The sequence below is a fragment of the Schistocerca nitens genome, chromosome 2 (assembly GCF_023898315.1).
Source record: "Schistocerca nitens isolate TAMUIC-IGC-003100 chromosome 2, iqSchNite1.1, whole genome shotgun sequence".
Lineage (NCBI taxonomy): Eukaryota > Metazoa > Arthropoda > Insecta > Orthoptera > Acrididae > Schistocerca > Schistocerca nitens.
In genome coordinates this window covers 346824038-346843288 of record NC_064615.1, presented here as the reverse complement: position 1 = coordinate 346843288, position 19251 = coordinate 346824038, and positions in this window count along the sequence as shown.

Here is a 19251-nt window from a genome sequence, read left to right as displayed (position 1 = left end):
GAATTCACTGAACGCTTCACGCATAGCCCTCCTTACGCTAACTTTGACATCGTTTAGCTTCTGTTTGTCTGAGAGGTTTTGGCTGCGTTTAAACTTGCAGTGAAGCTCTCTTTGCTTTCGCAGTAGTTTCCTAACTTTGTTGTTGTACCACGGTGGGTTTTTCCCGTCCCTCACAGTTTTACTCGGCACGTACCTGTCTAAAACGCATTTTACGATTGCCTTGAACTTTTTCCATAAACACTCAACATTGTCAGTGTCGGAACAGAAATTTTCGTTTTGATCTGTTAGGTAGTCTGAAATCTGCCTTCTATTACTCTTGCTAAACAGATAAACCTTCCTCCCTTTTTTTATATTCCTATTAACTTCCATATTCAGGGATGCTGCAACGGCCTTATGATCACTGATTCCCTGTTCTGCACATACAGAGTCGAAAAGTTCGGGTCTGTTTGTTATCAGTAGGTCCAAGATGTTATCTCCACGAGTCTTAGGCTTAGGCTTGTCAAGTGACGCTACGCAGGCGATTTTCGTGTCAGTTATGAGATACGAAGATAAGGACAACACTGGACCCAGTCCCTGGGCGGATGAAATTTCCAGCCCAGCCGGGAATCGAACCTGGGCCCCTTGGGTAGAAGTCGGCGGCTCTGACACCGCAGCACGTTCATTGCTGGAATCTATACTGTTCAGAGGAGACAACAAACAGCAAATTATTCTGCCCGGAATATCACTTGTAAAATTTTAACGTATGATCTACCGGCGCAGCCAACTCACCATCTAAAATACCATCTCCTGAAAGTTACACAGTACCTCGCTGAGTAACAAGATCCGGCAGCCCACGATCGACTCGTCCTCGCTCCGTCGCAACGCCGAATTTAAGAAATGGGCCCACCACACAAGTTTACAGTAAATTAAGTCTGCAGGTAATGTGCTGAAAGGAGCGTCTCAACTCGACGGTGATTATCCGACCTCTCATATCATTCTAAGTGTTTTGATTTATTATAAAACAACAAAAATATATATTCGCATCAACGTGATCATTAGGTACAAATGAACATGCTCTGCTTTGTGGTCTGAATATCACGTCCTGTTTACTACTGGCTATATGCTCGCCACTTGTTTTCCTTCACAATCAACTAAACATCTGTGAAGGCTAATATCTGCACCTGTTGTCCTATTGTCACGTGTTTGCGTTGTTGTACTCGCTTTTGTTTTTTGTATTTATGTGTGTGTGTGTGTGTGTGTGTGTGTGTGTGTGTGTGTGTGTGTGTGTGGGCGCGCCAGGGAGACAGACAGGCGACACTCAGAGGAAACGGTCGCCAAATGGGCGGAACAGGATGCGAGGCGTCCACCAGAACGTAACGCACCACGGCCTGCGCAGCACAACCTGGCATTAGCTTCATTGTTTCTCGGCCACGCTCAAGGCAACTAGCTTAGTTCCGTCAGTCGGTCAAGACGCCAGTCTCTGATACTGCTAGAATAAGAGTAAGCACATTTTTGTTCGCAGTGGGTCAAACTTTTGGCATACGTGAGTACGAGTTTGCATGCACCAAGACATATTAGTTTGGTGCTACGCAGCTCAAGAATAGGCACGGGAGATTATATTTACTTCTGCGTAACCCGAAATTTTTTCACTCGAATGCCTTATCGCGGACAGTAAAACACGAAGCTTACTTTACGTCATTTACATCGAAACGCAAATCTCCTCGGTTAATGTAAACATCTCGAGGCACTGCTAATGTAAATCGAGCTTTGTAATACAATCACATTACGTTCATCCTTTAAAACGAGGGAGTGAACAGCTCTGAGGCGCAAAAGACCACTTTGTTTAATCCTTGAGGAGAAAAAAATTAAAAAAACAACACGACGCTTTTGGTAAATAGATTCCGCAGATACAGTGAGGTTTCGGTTTGTACTCCTGCAATAGGATACAAAGAGCCTTTGGCCGTCGGTTTCTTGGCTTATCATATCAACAATCACAAAGACCATAACGGACAGAAAGCACCGTGTAGCCACACTGTATCAATAAGAGAAGGTGCATGAACACGTTTCAGTGAAAGCGACTGCGAAACTTCGTAGTGGCATCTGTACAGCAGTGTGTGAACATTTTGTTGCGTGTTGTCATGTGGAATCCATTGAGTCGTGCCACAACAAGGGCTGGATTAAGGGATTTGACAGAACTGGCTATAAGGTGCGTCGAGCGGAACAGGTGTATAACATCGGAACGAGTAATATAAACGTGGATTAAATAACTGAGTAACTGTAGCGACGTGAGAGGATTCGCGGCAACGATTTGTGCCTTGTTTGGACAGAGGAAGACTTCGTCATTGAAAGCTTACAAGGAGGAAGGGGATGGGTAGGAGGTAGATCTTCATCTTGGAGCACGTTTTGCTAGGTTGAGATTACGTGATACTATCTGGAGTCGACTGTGAATGAAGTCACATTGTTTTCTCAGAGCCCATTTTGAAATATCGTTCTTGCCACGGAACACAGATTACATTGTAATACTTCTGTTGTATGTAATGGACATTTGCATCGCATGTTGCATTAGTTATTCTTAATAGTTTACCTTCTATACGACTAGAGTGTGACAAAAGATTAATTAGGTATTTTTCGTGCGCTAGTGGGCAGTGTTTCTAATTAATTTAGTGTACCATGTTAATTTTTGGGGCTGTGGTTTTTACGTTTACTGTACTGTTAAGAACACCCTTTTTATTCAAATTTTTACATATATTAGTCACACTGGGTGAAACTTCGTGGACAGGCAGCGTAAATTTGAGTCAACGTAGCATGATTGCTACGCTAGTTGGATGTGTTTACTTTGAGATACAATTCTCCAGCTTATTCACGTATTTTACTATATGTTTGTGACTTAATACAATGAAGCGCGAAAGATAATGGTATAAGCATGGATATTCAAATCTTCAGCATTCTGCTGTAGAGCCTCTTTTTCGCATCTATATGCATACCACGTACACGTTTATGTTCACGGATGCTCCGATGCAGCGCAACACTGACCGCATGGAGACTACTGCAATACCATTGAACTTAAAATTGTTTGTAAATTTCATATAGATACGAGAAAAGGAGCCAAAAGACACAGATTCAAGGCATGTGCAGCGTTCAAAAACGAGCGGATAAAAACGTTATGTTGCTAAAGATATAAATATATTAGATTAATTGACATATGTGAAAGCCGAAACACATCATGGCATAAATTGAGGTAATTGCAGTGTCTAGTTAACGTATTTCTTCAGGTCATTTAATACATAGCTCAATCTCCATTGTTACTGATAAATTTATCTTCAGGAACGATGTACTGCGTTCGCAAATATGTAACTAGAAAATGTAACACAGGATTTAGGAAGCCTTACCTGTGTCCCAACTGATTCTTTCAGTATAAATCTTATTACTAACTGAGGGAAATACTGCTCCAAGGTAGTGTTCTTAATTCCACATTCATAATTTACGTTTCATGTGGGAGAGTGAATTTAAGGGTGGTTTCTGTAGTTTTCCAGGTAAACGTGGAATGTTCAAGTTAAAACATAATTAACTATCATTTAATTAAAACAGTACGGAAATAGCAACTGAACGTGTAAAACACGATTAGATGCATCAGTTGCAGGAATGGAACACACATGCAATATAATTGCTTGTATTTCATATGAATCGTTGAGTTATTGATTCTGACTGTGGCTAAATTTCACTACACCGAACACACACCACTTGGACAACATTGACGTGAGACTGCAGTGCTTTTAATTAGTGGCAAGTGGGAAGAGGGCGGTGACTGAGGCAGTGCTGGACGTGCTGCTTCCACAGTGCAGGCGTTTCTCATAAAGACAACGGACACGACCTGGCGGCATCTCTTGAAACAGTTGTCAGCTATGTCTAGCTCATAACCCTCTCACCAGCACTTCCAGGTAACGTCTTGAGCAAAATGTCAAGCAGAAGAATTTCACTAAAATTTCCGATTTGAAGTCCCTTCATACGAGTTGTTGGAAGAGATATTCTTTGCTCCTTTGTAGCCCCAACAAACCCCACACTGTGAGTATCACGTTTTCAGCCGACCAGACCATTTCCGCCTGACTAATCTGTGTAGCACTGTCACCTCCCCGTTTATCTGTTGCAGTCACGTATGGTTCATAGGAAGAACGACTGATACTAACAAGGGAACCTCCCCATCGCACCCCCCTCAGATTTGGTTATAAGTTGGCACAGTGGATAGGCCTTGAAAAACTGAACACAGATCAATCGAGAAAACAGGAAGAAGTTGTGTGGAACTATGAAAAAATAAGCAAAATATACAAACTGAGTAGTCCATGCGGAAGATAGGCAACATCAAGGACAGTGTGAACTCACGAGCGCACTGGTCTTGTGGTTAGCGTGAGCGGATACGGAAAGAGAGGTCTTAGGTTCGAGTCTTACCTCGAGTGAAGAGTTTAATTTTTTATTTTCAGACAATTATTATCTGTCCGTCCGTCCGCTATATTTGCTGGATTCATATTGCCCACGGAATACATCTCACGTATTTAATGCACTCTCGCCCAAAGTAGCGAACAGTCAACTGCCAGCCAGGGAGCCTCGTTGGCAGGAATTCTCTCTCTTCCGTGCGCTGTAGTCGACTGACGTCGTGTGTTTCGATGTTTGTTTAGGTGTAGCGTACCCATACTACGGCGCAGTTACCTCGCGTCGGGCGGACGGACGAACAGATAATAATTGTCTGAAAACAAAAAAATTAAACTTATCACTCGAGGGAGGTCTTGAACCAAGGACCTCTCGTTCCGCAGCTGCTCACGCTAACCACGGCACCACGGCGCTGCTTGACTTATAGTCTCCTTGATGTTGCCTATCTTTCGCATGGAATACTCAGTTTGTTTATTTTGCTTATTTTTTTCATACTTCCACACAACTTCTTCCTGTTTTCTCGATTGATCTGTGTTCAATTTTTCAAGGCCTATCCACTGTGCCAACTTATAACTAAATCTGAGGGGGGTGCGATAGGGAGGTTCCCTTGTAAGTCTCTGTCTGAGCTCGAATCATTCTTATATTCATGAACTCTTCGCAAGATTGGTTAATTCTTCTAAGAACGTACGTTCTCGGAATTATAACCTTTGTGTTGGCAGAAGAGCCAACACCGTGTTACTAGTGAGGGCCGAATTGCACGCGTTTTAGCTCACGCAGGCTGGCGTGAGCAGGGAAGAACTATACTGACGTGAGGTCTGGAACATGACAAGGGATGAGAATTCAGAAAGCGGACGTAATTAGTTTGATACTTAACTTTAATCCATTAATGATGAACGTCACTCTTGACGGTACATGATTCACAATGTTATCTGTTCAGAATACATTCTTGAAGTAACTGAATATGGCGCCTTGCTAGGTCGTAGCAGATGACGTAGCTGAAGGCTATGCTAAACTGTCGTCTCTGCAAATGAGAGCGTATGTAGACAGTGAACCGTCGTCAGCAAAGTCGGCTGTACAACTGGGGCGAGTGCTAGGGAGTCTCTCTAGACTAGACCTGCCGTGTGGCGGCGCTCGGTCTGCAATCACTGATAGTGGCGACACGCGGGTCCGACGTATACCAACGGACCGCGGCCGATTTAAAGGCTACCACCTAGCAAGTGTGGTGTCTGGCGGTGACACCACAATAACAGCGGATCATAACGTCATGCAGAGCGCTGCTCTTGCACAGTCTACCACTGGAGGTGGCTCAGTATCTCTGTGACGCGTTCACGTTTACTAAATGAAGCTGTAACGAAACGTGCTGTTCTTCTTACGATCTGCTTTATTTTCTCTAACAGTCCTATGTGGTGCGCATTCCAGTCTGATGAGCAACATTCAGGTATTGTAAGAACGAGTATTTTGCAAGCTTCTTCTTTCGTTGATGGACTTCGTTTCCTGAAGACTCTTCCAATGAAATTCTGGAATTTGCGTTAAGCGCGATTAATTTTATGTGGTCGTTCCCCTTCAGATCGCTCCGTAGGTATACTCTCAGATTTTTTTATGGAAGTAACAGCTTACAGCGATTGTTCTGCAATTGTGTAACATACAACAAAGTATATTCTTGTCGATGTATTCGCAATACATTACTTCTACACTGAAGGGACAAAGAAACTGGTATACGCATGCGTATTCAAATATAGAGGTATGTAAACAGGCAGAATAAGGCGCTGCGGTCGGCACTCCTGTATAAGACAACAGATGTCTGGCACAGTTGTTAGATCGGTTACTGCTGCTACAATGACAGGTTACCAAGATTTAAGTGAGTTTGAAAGTGATGTTACAGTCGGCGCACGAATGATGGGACACAGCATCTCTGAGGTAGCGATGAAGTGGGGATTTTCCCGTAGGACCATCCGCGAAAACAATCAATGTCCGACATTGTTGCGTTCTGAATAAGATCCTGCAAGAACGGGACTAGTGACGATTGAAGAGAATCGTTCAATGTGACAGAAGGGCAACCCTTCCGCAAATTGCTGCAGATTTCAATGCTGGGCCATCAACAAGTATCAGCGTGCGAACCATTCAACGAAACATCATCGATATCGGATCACTGCACGACACAAAGCTTTACGCCTCACCTGAGCTCGTCAACACCGTCGTTGGACCGTTGATGACTGGAAATATGGTGCCTGGTCGGACGAGTCTCGTTTCAAATTGTATCGAACGGATGGACGTATATGGGCATGGAGACAACCTCATGAATCCATGGACCCTGCATGTCAGCAGGAGACTATTGAAACTGATGGAGTCTGTATAATGGTGTAGGCGTGTGCAGTTCGAATGATATGTGATCCCCGATACGTCTAGATACGACTCTGACTGGTGACACGTACGTAAGCATCCTGTATTATCATCTGCATCTATTCATGTTCACTGGGCATTCTGACGGACATTGGCAACTTCAGCAGGACAATGTGACACCCACACGTCCAGAACGCCTCCAGGGTGGCTGCAGGAACCCTCTTCTGAGATTAAACACTTCCCCTGGCTGCCAAACTCCCAAGACATTAACATTATTGGGCGTATCTGGGATGCCTTGCAACGCGCTGTTCAGATGAATCTCCACCCCTTCGTACTCTTACGGATTTATGGAGAGCTCTGCAGGATCCATTGTGTCAGTTCCCTCCAGCAATACTTCAACTATTGGTCCAGTCTGTGGTCTATGCTACCTCGTGTTGCGGCACTTTTATCTGCTCGCGGGGCCATGTACGGTATTAGGCAGGTGTATCAGTTTCTTGTATATGTGCTAGTGGGTCAATATACACACATCAAAACAAGTTTTGCTTCCCCCTAGTTTCCAGAACTCCTGAAGACAGACGTTACTGTGGATATTGCATCACAGACACAGTCAGTTTGACTGTTCAGAGATGTCACTAAGCCCGCCTAAAGATGTAAACAACCACGTATGAGCAGCGCCTATTTGACCGAGGGGGTCCGACAGCCGATCAGTTAAGGTTATTCCACAAGGAAGTAGGTGCACGGGTCGTGTTGTCTGTAGTTCAATCACACCTAGACGGTTAGTACCGCGGTTCGACAGCGTTCGAATTGTTACTTTGTGCCAGGAAGGGATCTCAACAAGGGAAGGGTCCAAGTGTCTCGGAGTGAACCAAAGCGATGTTGTTCGTACATGGAGGATATACAGAGAGACAGGAACTGTCGATGAAATGCGTCGTTCAGGCCGCACAACGGCTACTATTGTAGTGGATGACCTCTACCTACGGATTATTGCTCGGAGGAACCGTGACAACAACGCCATCATGTTCAATAATGCTTTTCGTGCAGCCACAGGGCGTCGCGTTACTACTCACTGTGCGCAGTAGGCTGCTCGATGCGCAGCTTCACTCCCAACGTCCATGGCGAGGTCCATCTTTGTAACCACAACACTATGCAGCGTGGTACAGATGGGCCGAACAACATGCCGAATGGACCGCGCAAGATTGGCATCACGTTCTCTTCACCGATGAATGTCGCATATGCCGACAACCAGACAATCATCGGAGACGTGTTCGGAGGCAACCCGGTCAGGCGGAACCCCTTAGACACACTGTCACTGTACAGCGAGTGCAGCAAGGTGGAGGTTCGCTGATGTTTTGGGGTGGCATTACGTGGGGCCGACGTGCGCCGCTGGTGGTCATGGAAGGCATGAAAATGGCTGTACGAAACGTGAACGCCATCCTCCGATCGACAGTGCAACCATATCGGCAGCATATTGGCGAGACATTCGTCTTCATGGACGACAATTCGCGCCCCCATCGTGCACATGTTGTGAATGACTTGCTTCCGGATAACGACATCGTTCGACTAGAATGGCCAGCATGTTCTCCAGACATGAACCCAATCGAACATGCCTGGGATAGGTTGAAAAGGGCTGTTCATGGACGACGTGACCCACCAGCCACTCTGAGGGATCTACGCCGAATTGCCGTTGAGGGGTGGGACAGTCTGGACCAGCAGTGCCTTGATGAACATGTGGATAATATGCCACGACGAATTCAGGCTTGCATCAATGCAAGAAGACGTGCTACTGGGTATTAGAGGTGCCTATGTGTACAGTAATCTGGACCACCGCATCTGATGGTCTCGCTGTATATCGGCACAACATGCAATGTGTGGTTTTCATGAACAACAAAAAGGGCATAAATGATGTTTATGTTGATCTGTATTCCAGTTTTCTGTACAGGTTCCAGAACTCTCGGAACCGAGGTGATACTAAACTTTTTTTGATGTGTATGTTATGACGACTATCCACCGCGAGACAGACTGTCTCTTCGTTGCGTTGTAGGCACATGACACAGTGAGAAAAAATGTGTCTACATCTGCAACATACGCCGCAAGCCAGCTAATCGTGTGTGGCGGAGGGTAATGTAAGTGCATAGGGTTTCGATGCACAAACTAGTTAAGCTACCACAAGATTTGAAAAATCTTAGCAGTAATGCATGCGCTTTCAAATGGAAACTGAAGAGTTTCCTTATGGGTCACGACTTCTAGTCTGTCGAGTAGTTCCTTGAAAAACTAATCTGATTCTTGTTGTATTGTTGATTGCATTTACTTAAACTTTTGACTTTTTTCGGGTTCATAAACATTTTATTTTTATCTGTTGTTACTTTTATGTTATAATATGACGTACTGACACGTTCCATGACGATGGAGATTTTCTCATCAATTTGGTCCTGCGAAACTTGACGTATTAATAAATAAAGAAATAAATGAACGTTTTATGGTTGTGAAGCCACGTCATGTTGTATAATAAGTCTCTGTGAGGGCAAAGTCGGCGTTTTATAGACTGTCACCAGTGACCCTGTCAGGTTCTATCTTGACAGGAAGGCTGTTAGAGTGAGAACTTGAAATTGGTGAGGGGACTAAGACATCAGAACTGTTCAAAACGATAAAATTTTGCGAGTCATCCACTTAAAATAATAATTTAACCTATCGCTTTCATGTTAATCCTTAACATACCTGTAAAATCCACACGTCATGTGTAACCCAACATAGGAATCTACTTCTAATATCAATATCATATTTGTTGGACTCAGCTTTGTAAAGTTTGCTTCTGTTCCACTTGGACGCAAAGATACATGTAATATTTGTCCTGAACATATGTGAAATTTTTTGCATTCACAGTTAAATATTTACAAATCACTTCATCCTTGCACCCAATGACAACTAAATAATTTTCCGACTGTCATATGACTCCGATATGCGAATCCCAAGCCCGGAGGCTCTTCATGCAAATGAGGAGGAAGGATGAGAGCGAAGCGTGACAACCTTGTACAAAAACCGGGTCTCACATTGCCCGTGTGACAGCACACTGTGAGGGCTCCATGTAAGCATTGCAGTGAAGGTTCAATGGTAGTGAAACCAGAGAGAATGGATCGTGAAATGGTGGAACCAGCAGAAGAAGCCGCTCAAGGAAAAAAACAACTTTGAGCCTGACTTCCAGCAAGTGATAAAGTGGTTATCGTCTGTTCGCCAAAGTCGCTGCTGGGAACGTTTTTATCGGACTTAAAAACATCTAGTAATATATTTAGGGCAGCTGTTTCTCTAACTCAACAAAAAAACAACAAAGGATATACATTTTGCAAAGTATTTTAGCCCACGGAGAAACCACTCTCCCGTTTCCAAAGAAATAGAATGAAGGCCTTCGGATTCTGGAGGGCCTAGAATACTGTACAAAGGATCAGCCGAAGCTTTCTGAAACCTGGTTTAAACAACATAACTATAAAATCAAACACAGAAACATAAATTACCTACACATTTTTAATGTAAATTCACTCTTAAAAACAAGAAAACATAAAACTTCAATAAAGTTTCTAAAAGAAAAAAATGATGACAACACTACAAGATACGTGATCTACTGAGGAACATGCCATCGATTCGGAAGGATTTTGGATATTTAAGGAAAGGCCAGCAAAAAGACAAAATGTACCTCAGTTTGGAACAGATTGCATTGGAAACAAAACATATTAATCTATATTACAGAATTCAAATTCATTATGAAAGACTTTCCACACTAACATTCAAATCATTAAACTAAATTTTCGAATACATGTTCACCAATAAATGAGAGAAACCGAATACAAAAAGAGCAAACAGAAACGTTTTGGCAAAATGTATCAAATACCCAAGATTACATTCCATCAGAAAATACAGTGATACTACACTACTGGCCATTAAAATTGCTACACCAAGAAAAAATGCAGATGATAAACGGGTATTCATTAGACAAATATATTATACTAGAACTGACATGTGATTACATTTACACGCAATTTGGGTGCATAGATCCTGAGAAATCAGTACCCAGAACAACCACCTCTGGCCGTATTAACGGCCTTGATACACCGGAGCATTGAGTCAAACAGAGTTTGGATGGCGTGTACAGGTACAGCTGCCCATGCAGCTTCAACACGATACCGCAGTTCATCAAGAGTAGTGACTGCCGTATTGTGACGAGCCAGTTGCTCGGCCACCATTGACCAGTCGTTTTCAATTGGTGAGAGATCTGGAGAATGTGCTGGCCAGGGCAGCAGTCGAACATTTTCTGTATCCAGAAAGGCCCCTACAGGACCTACAACATGCTGTCGTGCATTATCCTGCTGAAATGTAGGGTTTCGCAGGGATGGAATGAAGGGTAGAGACACGGGCCGTAACACATCTGAAATGTAACGTCCACTGTTCAAAGTGCCGTCAGTGTGAATAACAGGTGACCGAGACGTGTAACCAACAGCACCCCATATCATCACGCCGGGTGATACGCCAGTATGACGATGACGAATAATCGTTTCCAATGTGCGTTCACCACGGTGTCGCCAAACACGGATGCGACCATCATGATGCTGTAAACAGAACCTGGATTCAACCGAAAAAATGACGTTTTGCCATTCGTGCACCCAGGTTCGTCGTTGAGTATACCATCGCAGGCACTTCTGTCTGTGATGCAGCGTCAAGAGTAACCGCAGCCATGGTCTCCGAGCCGATAGTCCATGCTGCTGCAAACGTCGTCGAACTGTTCGTGCAGATGGTTGTTGTCTTGCAAACGTCCCCATCTGTTGACTCAGGGATCGAGACGTGGCTGCACGATCCGTTACAGCCTTGCGGATAAGATGCCTGTCATCTCGACTGCTAGTGATACGAGGCCGTTGGGATCCAGCGCGGCGTTCCGTACTACCCTCCTGAACCCACCTTTCCCATATTCTGCTAATAGTCATTGGATCTCGACCAACGCGAGCAGCAATGTCGCGATACGATAAACCGCAATCGCGATGGCTTACAATCCGACCTTTATCAAAGTCGAAAACGTGATGGTACGCATTTCTCCGCCTTACACGAGGCATCACAACAACGTTTCACCAGGCAACGCCGGTCAGTTGCTGTTTGTGTATGAGAAATCTGTTGGAAACCTTCCTCATGTCAGCACGTTGTAGGTGTCGCCACCGACGCCAACATTGTGTGAATGCTGTGAAAAGCTAATCATTTGCATATCACAGCATCTTCTTCCTGTCGGTTAAATTTCGCGTCTGTAGCACGTCATCTTCGTGGTGTAGCAATTTTAATGGCCAGTAGTGTACTTGCAGGCTTTATTGCACACATTGACGAAGAACCTCAATACAGATCCATAGTAGGAAAATTTCCTGAACGTAAAATAACCAATGCAAACGGAGAAATTCTCATAAGTCTATGTAGACAACATAACATATACTAAAATCTACATCCTTTAAAAAACTGCCTGGGAAACAATTACACGGACACCACCAATCTGATTATTTTGCTGTATTTAGACACTCTACAGTGCTGGCTTTCAATGTAAAAGTTGCTAACAATGTCGGTTTACATCCTGATGTAAAGTTACATGAAGTTCTAAAGACCAATATGTAGAAATGGACCCGACACGAACCCACCTGTTTCACACGCAGAAGTTATCCAAAGAAAATTATTTCAAAATTCTTTCGGTGAAAAGAGTACTTAAATGTTGCAAATAATTTGCAGACTCAATATATGCAGAAACAATTCCCCTTAAAAAGAAACGGAAACATGCCTGGTGAAATGATGATTACGGCGAGCTAAATATATCTATTGTGTGAGAATAAATAAGCGAAAGACTAAAGTGATGGTATTCAGTACCAAAAAGTATGAAACTTTAACAAGAATTCGTAGAAAAGTGCTAGAAGAGATAGAGAAATTTATCTATTTGGGAAACAGGTTCACAACGGATGATAGAAGCAGGAAAGGAACCGAGCAGAATACAGCAGGATAAAATTGAATTTCATCTGAGAAAGAACTTACTCACCAGCAAGAACGTCAGTCTGGAAGTAAGGAAACGGATGATGAAAGCATTTGTTTGGAGTGTGGACTTGTACGTGTGTGAAACTTGGACAGTAGAAAAACAAGAGGGAAGATGTCTAGAAGCCCTGGAGATATGGTGCCGCAGATATACGACGAAGATCCGCTAGAGAGACAGTTACCAACGAAGAGGTGCTGAGAAGAGTACAGGAAACCAGATCTCTGTGGAGGCACGTCCGAACTAGAAGAGACAAACTCGAAGGACACATTTTAAGACACAATAACGTCACTGTAGCAATGATAGGAGCAGCTATTAAGGGAAATAATCGCGGGGATGGTTTGCAGCACGTTATGTATGATGTGGGATGCACTGCATACGTGCGAATGAAGGGTAAGGCAGACAGAAGACGAGAATGGCGCACTGTTGCAAATCGACCTCAGGCTTGAACACTGAAAAGAGACAAAATTTTAAAGAAATAAACAGCTTAGAAAATCTAGAAAGCAAATGAAAATGACAAGAGTGGAATTTTTGTAAAAACAAGGATCCATACATCAAAAGCTATCAAACACATAACAGGAAAACATATACTGTAGAAAATCAATTAAAGTCAATGCAGTCATAATTTAGCCAGAACAACACAGGGAACTTTTATAAAACAGCTTAAAGAAGTACACTCTACCACGTTTGCAGCTCATATATCCGCAAAGACAGAATACTGCATATATTTCTGAGAACTGCAGAGTACTTGCAAACTGTTTCAAAGAATTCCGCAACTGCGATCTAGCAAAAGAAGAATTTATTTTTGATGATATAATCCAAATATAACCAGACTCGAAGCCATCAACAACAGATGAAACCAGAGAAACCATGAAACAACACAAAAAGCCTCAGGAAAGGGTGATACAGTTCCTCTGTTATGGAAAGACAGCTTTATTCCATGTTTAACAGATATCATTAATGAAATCTGAATAACAGCTGACCATCAGAATGGACCTCGGAATTGAACTTCCACAACATAAAAAAAGGAAAGGAGACAGTTCCTAACAAATACAGAGGACTTACCCTCTTGCTTGTAACGTATAATGTCTTGTGCACTGTACTTATGAAGAGATCTGAAGGAATATTCGACCCACAACAAAACGACCATCAATCAGGATTTGGAAAGGGAATGTCTTCTGCAGAGCAAATACTGAATCTAAAGAACATAATAGAAATGAGGAAACTCAGAAACTTGAAACATGTGGTAACTACTGCAGATTTAAAAAAAAAGCCTGTCTCAGTCAATAGAAAGCACTAATTAATACTATGAGCGTGAGTCAAATGAAAACCTTATACACTTGTTAAATATTATTTATTGTGCAGAAGTGGTAGAAAGCTGTATCACTTTTCAACATAACCTCCCCCACACTCAATGCAAGTCCTCCAGCGCTTACAAAGTGCATAAATTCCTTTAGAAAAAAATTCTATTGGTTGTCTGTGTAACCACTCATGCATCACGTGACGTACCTCTTCACCAGAATGGAACTTCTTTCCTCCCATTGGGTCTTTGAGTGGTCCGAACATATGTAAATCACTTGGGGCATGGACTGGGTTGCTCGCTCTCTTCGTTTCCGGTTTCAGGTTTCGTCCCCAGTAGCGATTCTTGCAAGGAAGCCATCACCTTTTCGTTCAAAGCGCCGAAGAAGTTCTTCACAAGCATCAACACGTCGTTCTCTCATTTCAGGAGTCAGGTGCCGTGGCACCCATCTTGCAGACACTTTGTGATACTGGAGCACATCATGTACAATGTTGTGTGCTGACCCATAACTAATCTGTAAACATGCTGCAATGTCACTCAGTGTCACTTGGCGGTTTTCCTTCACTATGGCTTCAACTGCCGCAATGTTCTGTGGAGTGACAACTCGTCGTGCCTGACCCGGACGAGGAGCATCTTCCACTGAAGTCACACCATTTGCGAACTTCCTACTCCATTCGTAGACTTGCTGCTGTGACAAACATGCATCACCGTACTGAACCCTCATTCGTCGATGAATTTCAATAGGTTTCACACCTTCACTACGCAAAAACCGAATAACAAAACGCTGTTCTTCCCTGGTGCAAGTTGCAAGTGGGGCGGCTATCTTTATACTGATACTGCGACGGTATGTGTGCATCTGCACTATGCTGCCACCTACAGGTCATTTTGCACGCTGTTGTAGCACGCTTACCAAATTACAGGATAACTGCGCGAAATTTCGATTTGTTATTACAAATTTAAGGTTTTTATTTGACTGACCCTCGCATAAAGGATTTAGAACGTGATCATAAAACAACAGAAGCAACTGGAAGAATTTTAACAGTGCATCATCAAAAGTAAAATTTATGGAGGCACTGTCAACACCTTTGAAATAAAGTCAATTGTAAGACAAGGAGATGATGTGTTACCCATAATTTTCAACTGAGAGGAGGAAGGACACCCAGCGATACTAAGTGTGTTCAGTCAGAAAGAAATTGAAATGAAATTACCGTAGATTGTCTAGCTTTTGCAGACCACATATCATTATTTACTGTCTCATTAGAGAGTACCAAAGCACAAATCGCAGAAATACATAAACAAGCTGCCCCAAATTAGACTAAAAATATCATTTTAAAAAAATAGAATTCACTACAAATATCACTGATGCCCCCAAAATCTAAAAATTCATAACATCACAACATCTAAAAGAAATTGTTTTGAAGTCCTAGCAGAACGCAAAAAAGCTAGGCTAGAAAATAACGTACACAACATGGAAATGGCATTCCATATGGCAAAACACATGTAACACAAAAAGGTTTGTCATGTAAGAAAATAGTAAATTACTACCGAACAGTAGTAATTCATGTATGCAGGAAAAAAATTTAAATTAAGAAAATTTCAGCATCGTGAAAAATTGGAGAAAGTTAAGAGAAGAATTCTGCGTTAAATACTGGGGACTAAAGGCAATACTGGAGAATACAAATTAAGATCAAGCAGAGACCTTCATTTGAAGGTGGAAATGTAACTGATGTCATCAGGAAAAGGATATAAACAACGGATAATAATAGAGGAACGAAACGGATCTTCAATTTGTTAATCAGTTCAAAATCCAAACCAACATGATTGATTGAAATTGACAGAAATATGGAAACCACTGGAATCAGAGTGAACATAATACATAACCTGACAAGAAAGCAGCATTTCGGGGGAAAAAAATGATTCAGGTGATTGGCAGCGGATCCAAGAAGGAAAGGAACGACACTCTCGACGGATGAAGGATCTGAGGGCAAAGAAAATTAAATACAACGAAGTAAAGCCACAGCTGATTTATCGCACCATCCAAAAGCGGTATTGAAACAAATGGATAAATAAATAACACAGTGCGTTAGTGGATTTTCATACTGTTCAGCAGTTTTTGTTTGAAGAAAGAAAATTAAGTTGCTCCCTTATATAGAACGACTGTAAATAAATATTCGAGAGGGATCAACAACGCTTCAGATCTTTTGCGTGTTTCTTACAGACTGATCACTTTATGCAATACACAGATAGATAACGAAATATTGGAATTACGCAGATAATTAAATAACATCAGCGGTATGCCTTTAATTAGCAATTCATAACAGTTTACAGCTCGATGTCTTGTTGCCCGTTTGAACCCCAAGCCAAACTCATTTAATTTACCGCGCAGTATCAGTCGGTGTACATGACTGTAAGAGAGTGCTGAATTTTCAGAGTTTCATTTCGGTACGGTTGACTACGTCATAGGGAGAATATTGGGTATCGAAAAGTTTAGTAATATAGCTTCATTTATTTCCCTCTTTCGTATTACACTCATTATCAAGTAACTGCCCAGTTACAGAGAGAGCGCACCTGCCACATTGTGGATAACATGGTTCGGTGTATAAGGTGACTGGTGTGTTAGTTGTCAGATATCGTACTGGCTGTCAGCTTGACGCTCGACCACAGGATGAAAAAGACGCACAATGTCAGCACATTTGGTAGATACTAGATCGCACATACTCAATTTCCGAGACACCCGGCTATCCAGCTGCCACCAAACTGTCATTTATTTATCGCTGTTTCTATTAAAGCTGTTAAGTTTGCTGCCTAAAATGGGTTGCAACCTACATCAGGTGTTCGAAAAATTAGCGTAATAGAGGTTGCTTCATTTTTTAATCAGCTTACAGCTAAAAGTACTTCGAAAAGGAAGTCCTGCCACGAGTCCGCTAGTTATGTGATTGTACTGGGAAGAACTTCAGGTCTGGTCACATGCCAACAGGTATCTACACCTAGTGTCAGGACAATGACTACATCTATTGTTAGTAGAACTACGTCTACTGCCACCTGCACATTCTACCATTATCACCAATACCGTCGAATTACCGAATTGTTTCTAAGGCAAACTACGATTACAAATACGATGTACTCTACGCTGCTTACGCTTTCTAAATAAAAGAAACCACCATACCACATAAAAAGTACTGTTACATTGAAAAATGCCACTACATAACGATTGATTAGCAATTAGATAAGTGTTCAGGTGCCGCCCGCTACACTGCCTCTGGTTGTTCAAGTCAATACCAGCATTTGGAGATGGTCAAGACGACTTGAATGACGCAGGCAATGACGACTGTTTCTGATGCTTAGAGTCTGCTACGGGTTGTACTTTACTGATTACTTCGTCACTCTCATGGACCATTATTTGCCTTTCACAGACACTGCTTCTGTGGGGTACTCTAAGCCTTTTCTGCGGATTTCCTTCACGCCCGTAGAAGTATTAACTATACAACTGAAAGGATATGACACCAGCAATACCGTCCACAACCTCTTACGTCTGGGTCTTTAATGAATATATTCAATCGGTTTTCTTCTACATTATATCACCTGTGTAGGCTGTACAATGGATACAGCAGTAGGATGTTTGATAGGTGACCAACCATTCAGGAGTCACATACTCTTCCCAGCGCAGAGACTGAAATATGCAACTGTTAAACCCCTCTTTAATAAAGATGAGAGATGTATCAATAACTACCTACCTATCTCACTGCATTGAAATTCTTTAAAAGTTTTGAGATGATGATGTGTGCTATCACACCTTAACAACAACAATGTCCTTAGCAAATCTCAGTTTGGGTTTCAGAAGGATTCCTCTTTGATAATCCCGTTTATATTTTCACTTACCAGATTTTCCAAGCTTTAAATAATAAAACAGCGCCGAATGGTAGTTTTTGTGACGTGTCTGAGGCTTTTATCTGTGTGAATGACAGTATTCTCCTAGATAAATTGAAGTTTTATGCCATTGATAGTATAGCCAACCAATGGGGATCATATGTAACCAAAAGGATGAAAACAGTTTTACTTACAGTTCAACCAATATAGTCCAGATGCATAATTATGACTGAGGAGAACTCACTTACGGGGTTCCCTAAGGCTCAGTCTTAGGTCCACTACTGTTCCTCATATACATAAACGATCTTCCATCTATAATACAACAATCAAAATTAGTTCTTTTCGCAGATTACTCTAGTATCGTAATCAATCCAAGCATAAATACAGAAACGGAAGAAGTAGTATACAAAGTTCTTGAAAGTATCATTGACTGGTTTTGTGTGAATGGCCTCACCTTTAATTTTAAAAAGATATGACATACTCAATTCTGCACATCGAGGGGTACTACACCAATGATAAGTGTAACGCATGGTAAGGAAATAACTTCAAAATTCCTAGGTATCTATATTGATGAGAATTTAAACTGGAAAGAGCACATATTGTAATTTCTAAAACAACTTAGATCAGGCACATTTGCACTAAGAATCATTGCAGATCTCGGGGTGAGACAAATCAGTAAGTTGACTTTTGCATACTTTCATTCAGTAATGTTGTATGGAATAATGTTCTGGGGTAAGTCATCTTTAAGAAACAAAATCTTCGTTACTCAAAAACGTGCTGTAAGAATAATATGTGGTGCTTACCCACAATCATCTAGTAGACTTCTCTTTAAGATTTGGAAATTCTGACTGCTGCTTCAAAGTATATTTATTCCCACATTGTTTGTTGTAAATAATCCGTTAGAGCTCAAAAGGAACAAAGATTACATAATTACAAAACCAGAAGGTAAAATGATATTCATTACCCCACATTAAAGTTGTCGTTAGCACAGAAAGAGGTGAACAATGCTGAAAGAAAAATTTTTGATCACTTACCCATTGACGTAAAATGTCAGATAGCAATGTAAAATTTGAAAATAAATTGAGAATGTATCTCCTTGACAACTCCTTCCATTCTGTAGAATAATATTATTATTGTAGTGTGTAACAGATGGTGGTGGCTGGGAATTACTAACTCACATCCATATAAGTTTTTTTTGCTTTTTAACTTACAAATGTTCAGACTGTAATCACATGTACAAATTAATTTGCGATCTGAATGTAAAATGACTCTTTCCACATCATTACGACTTGTGGCGCAATATGGT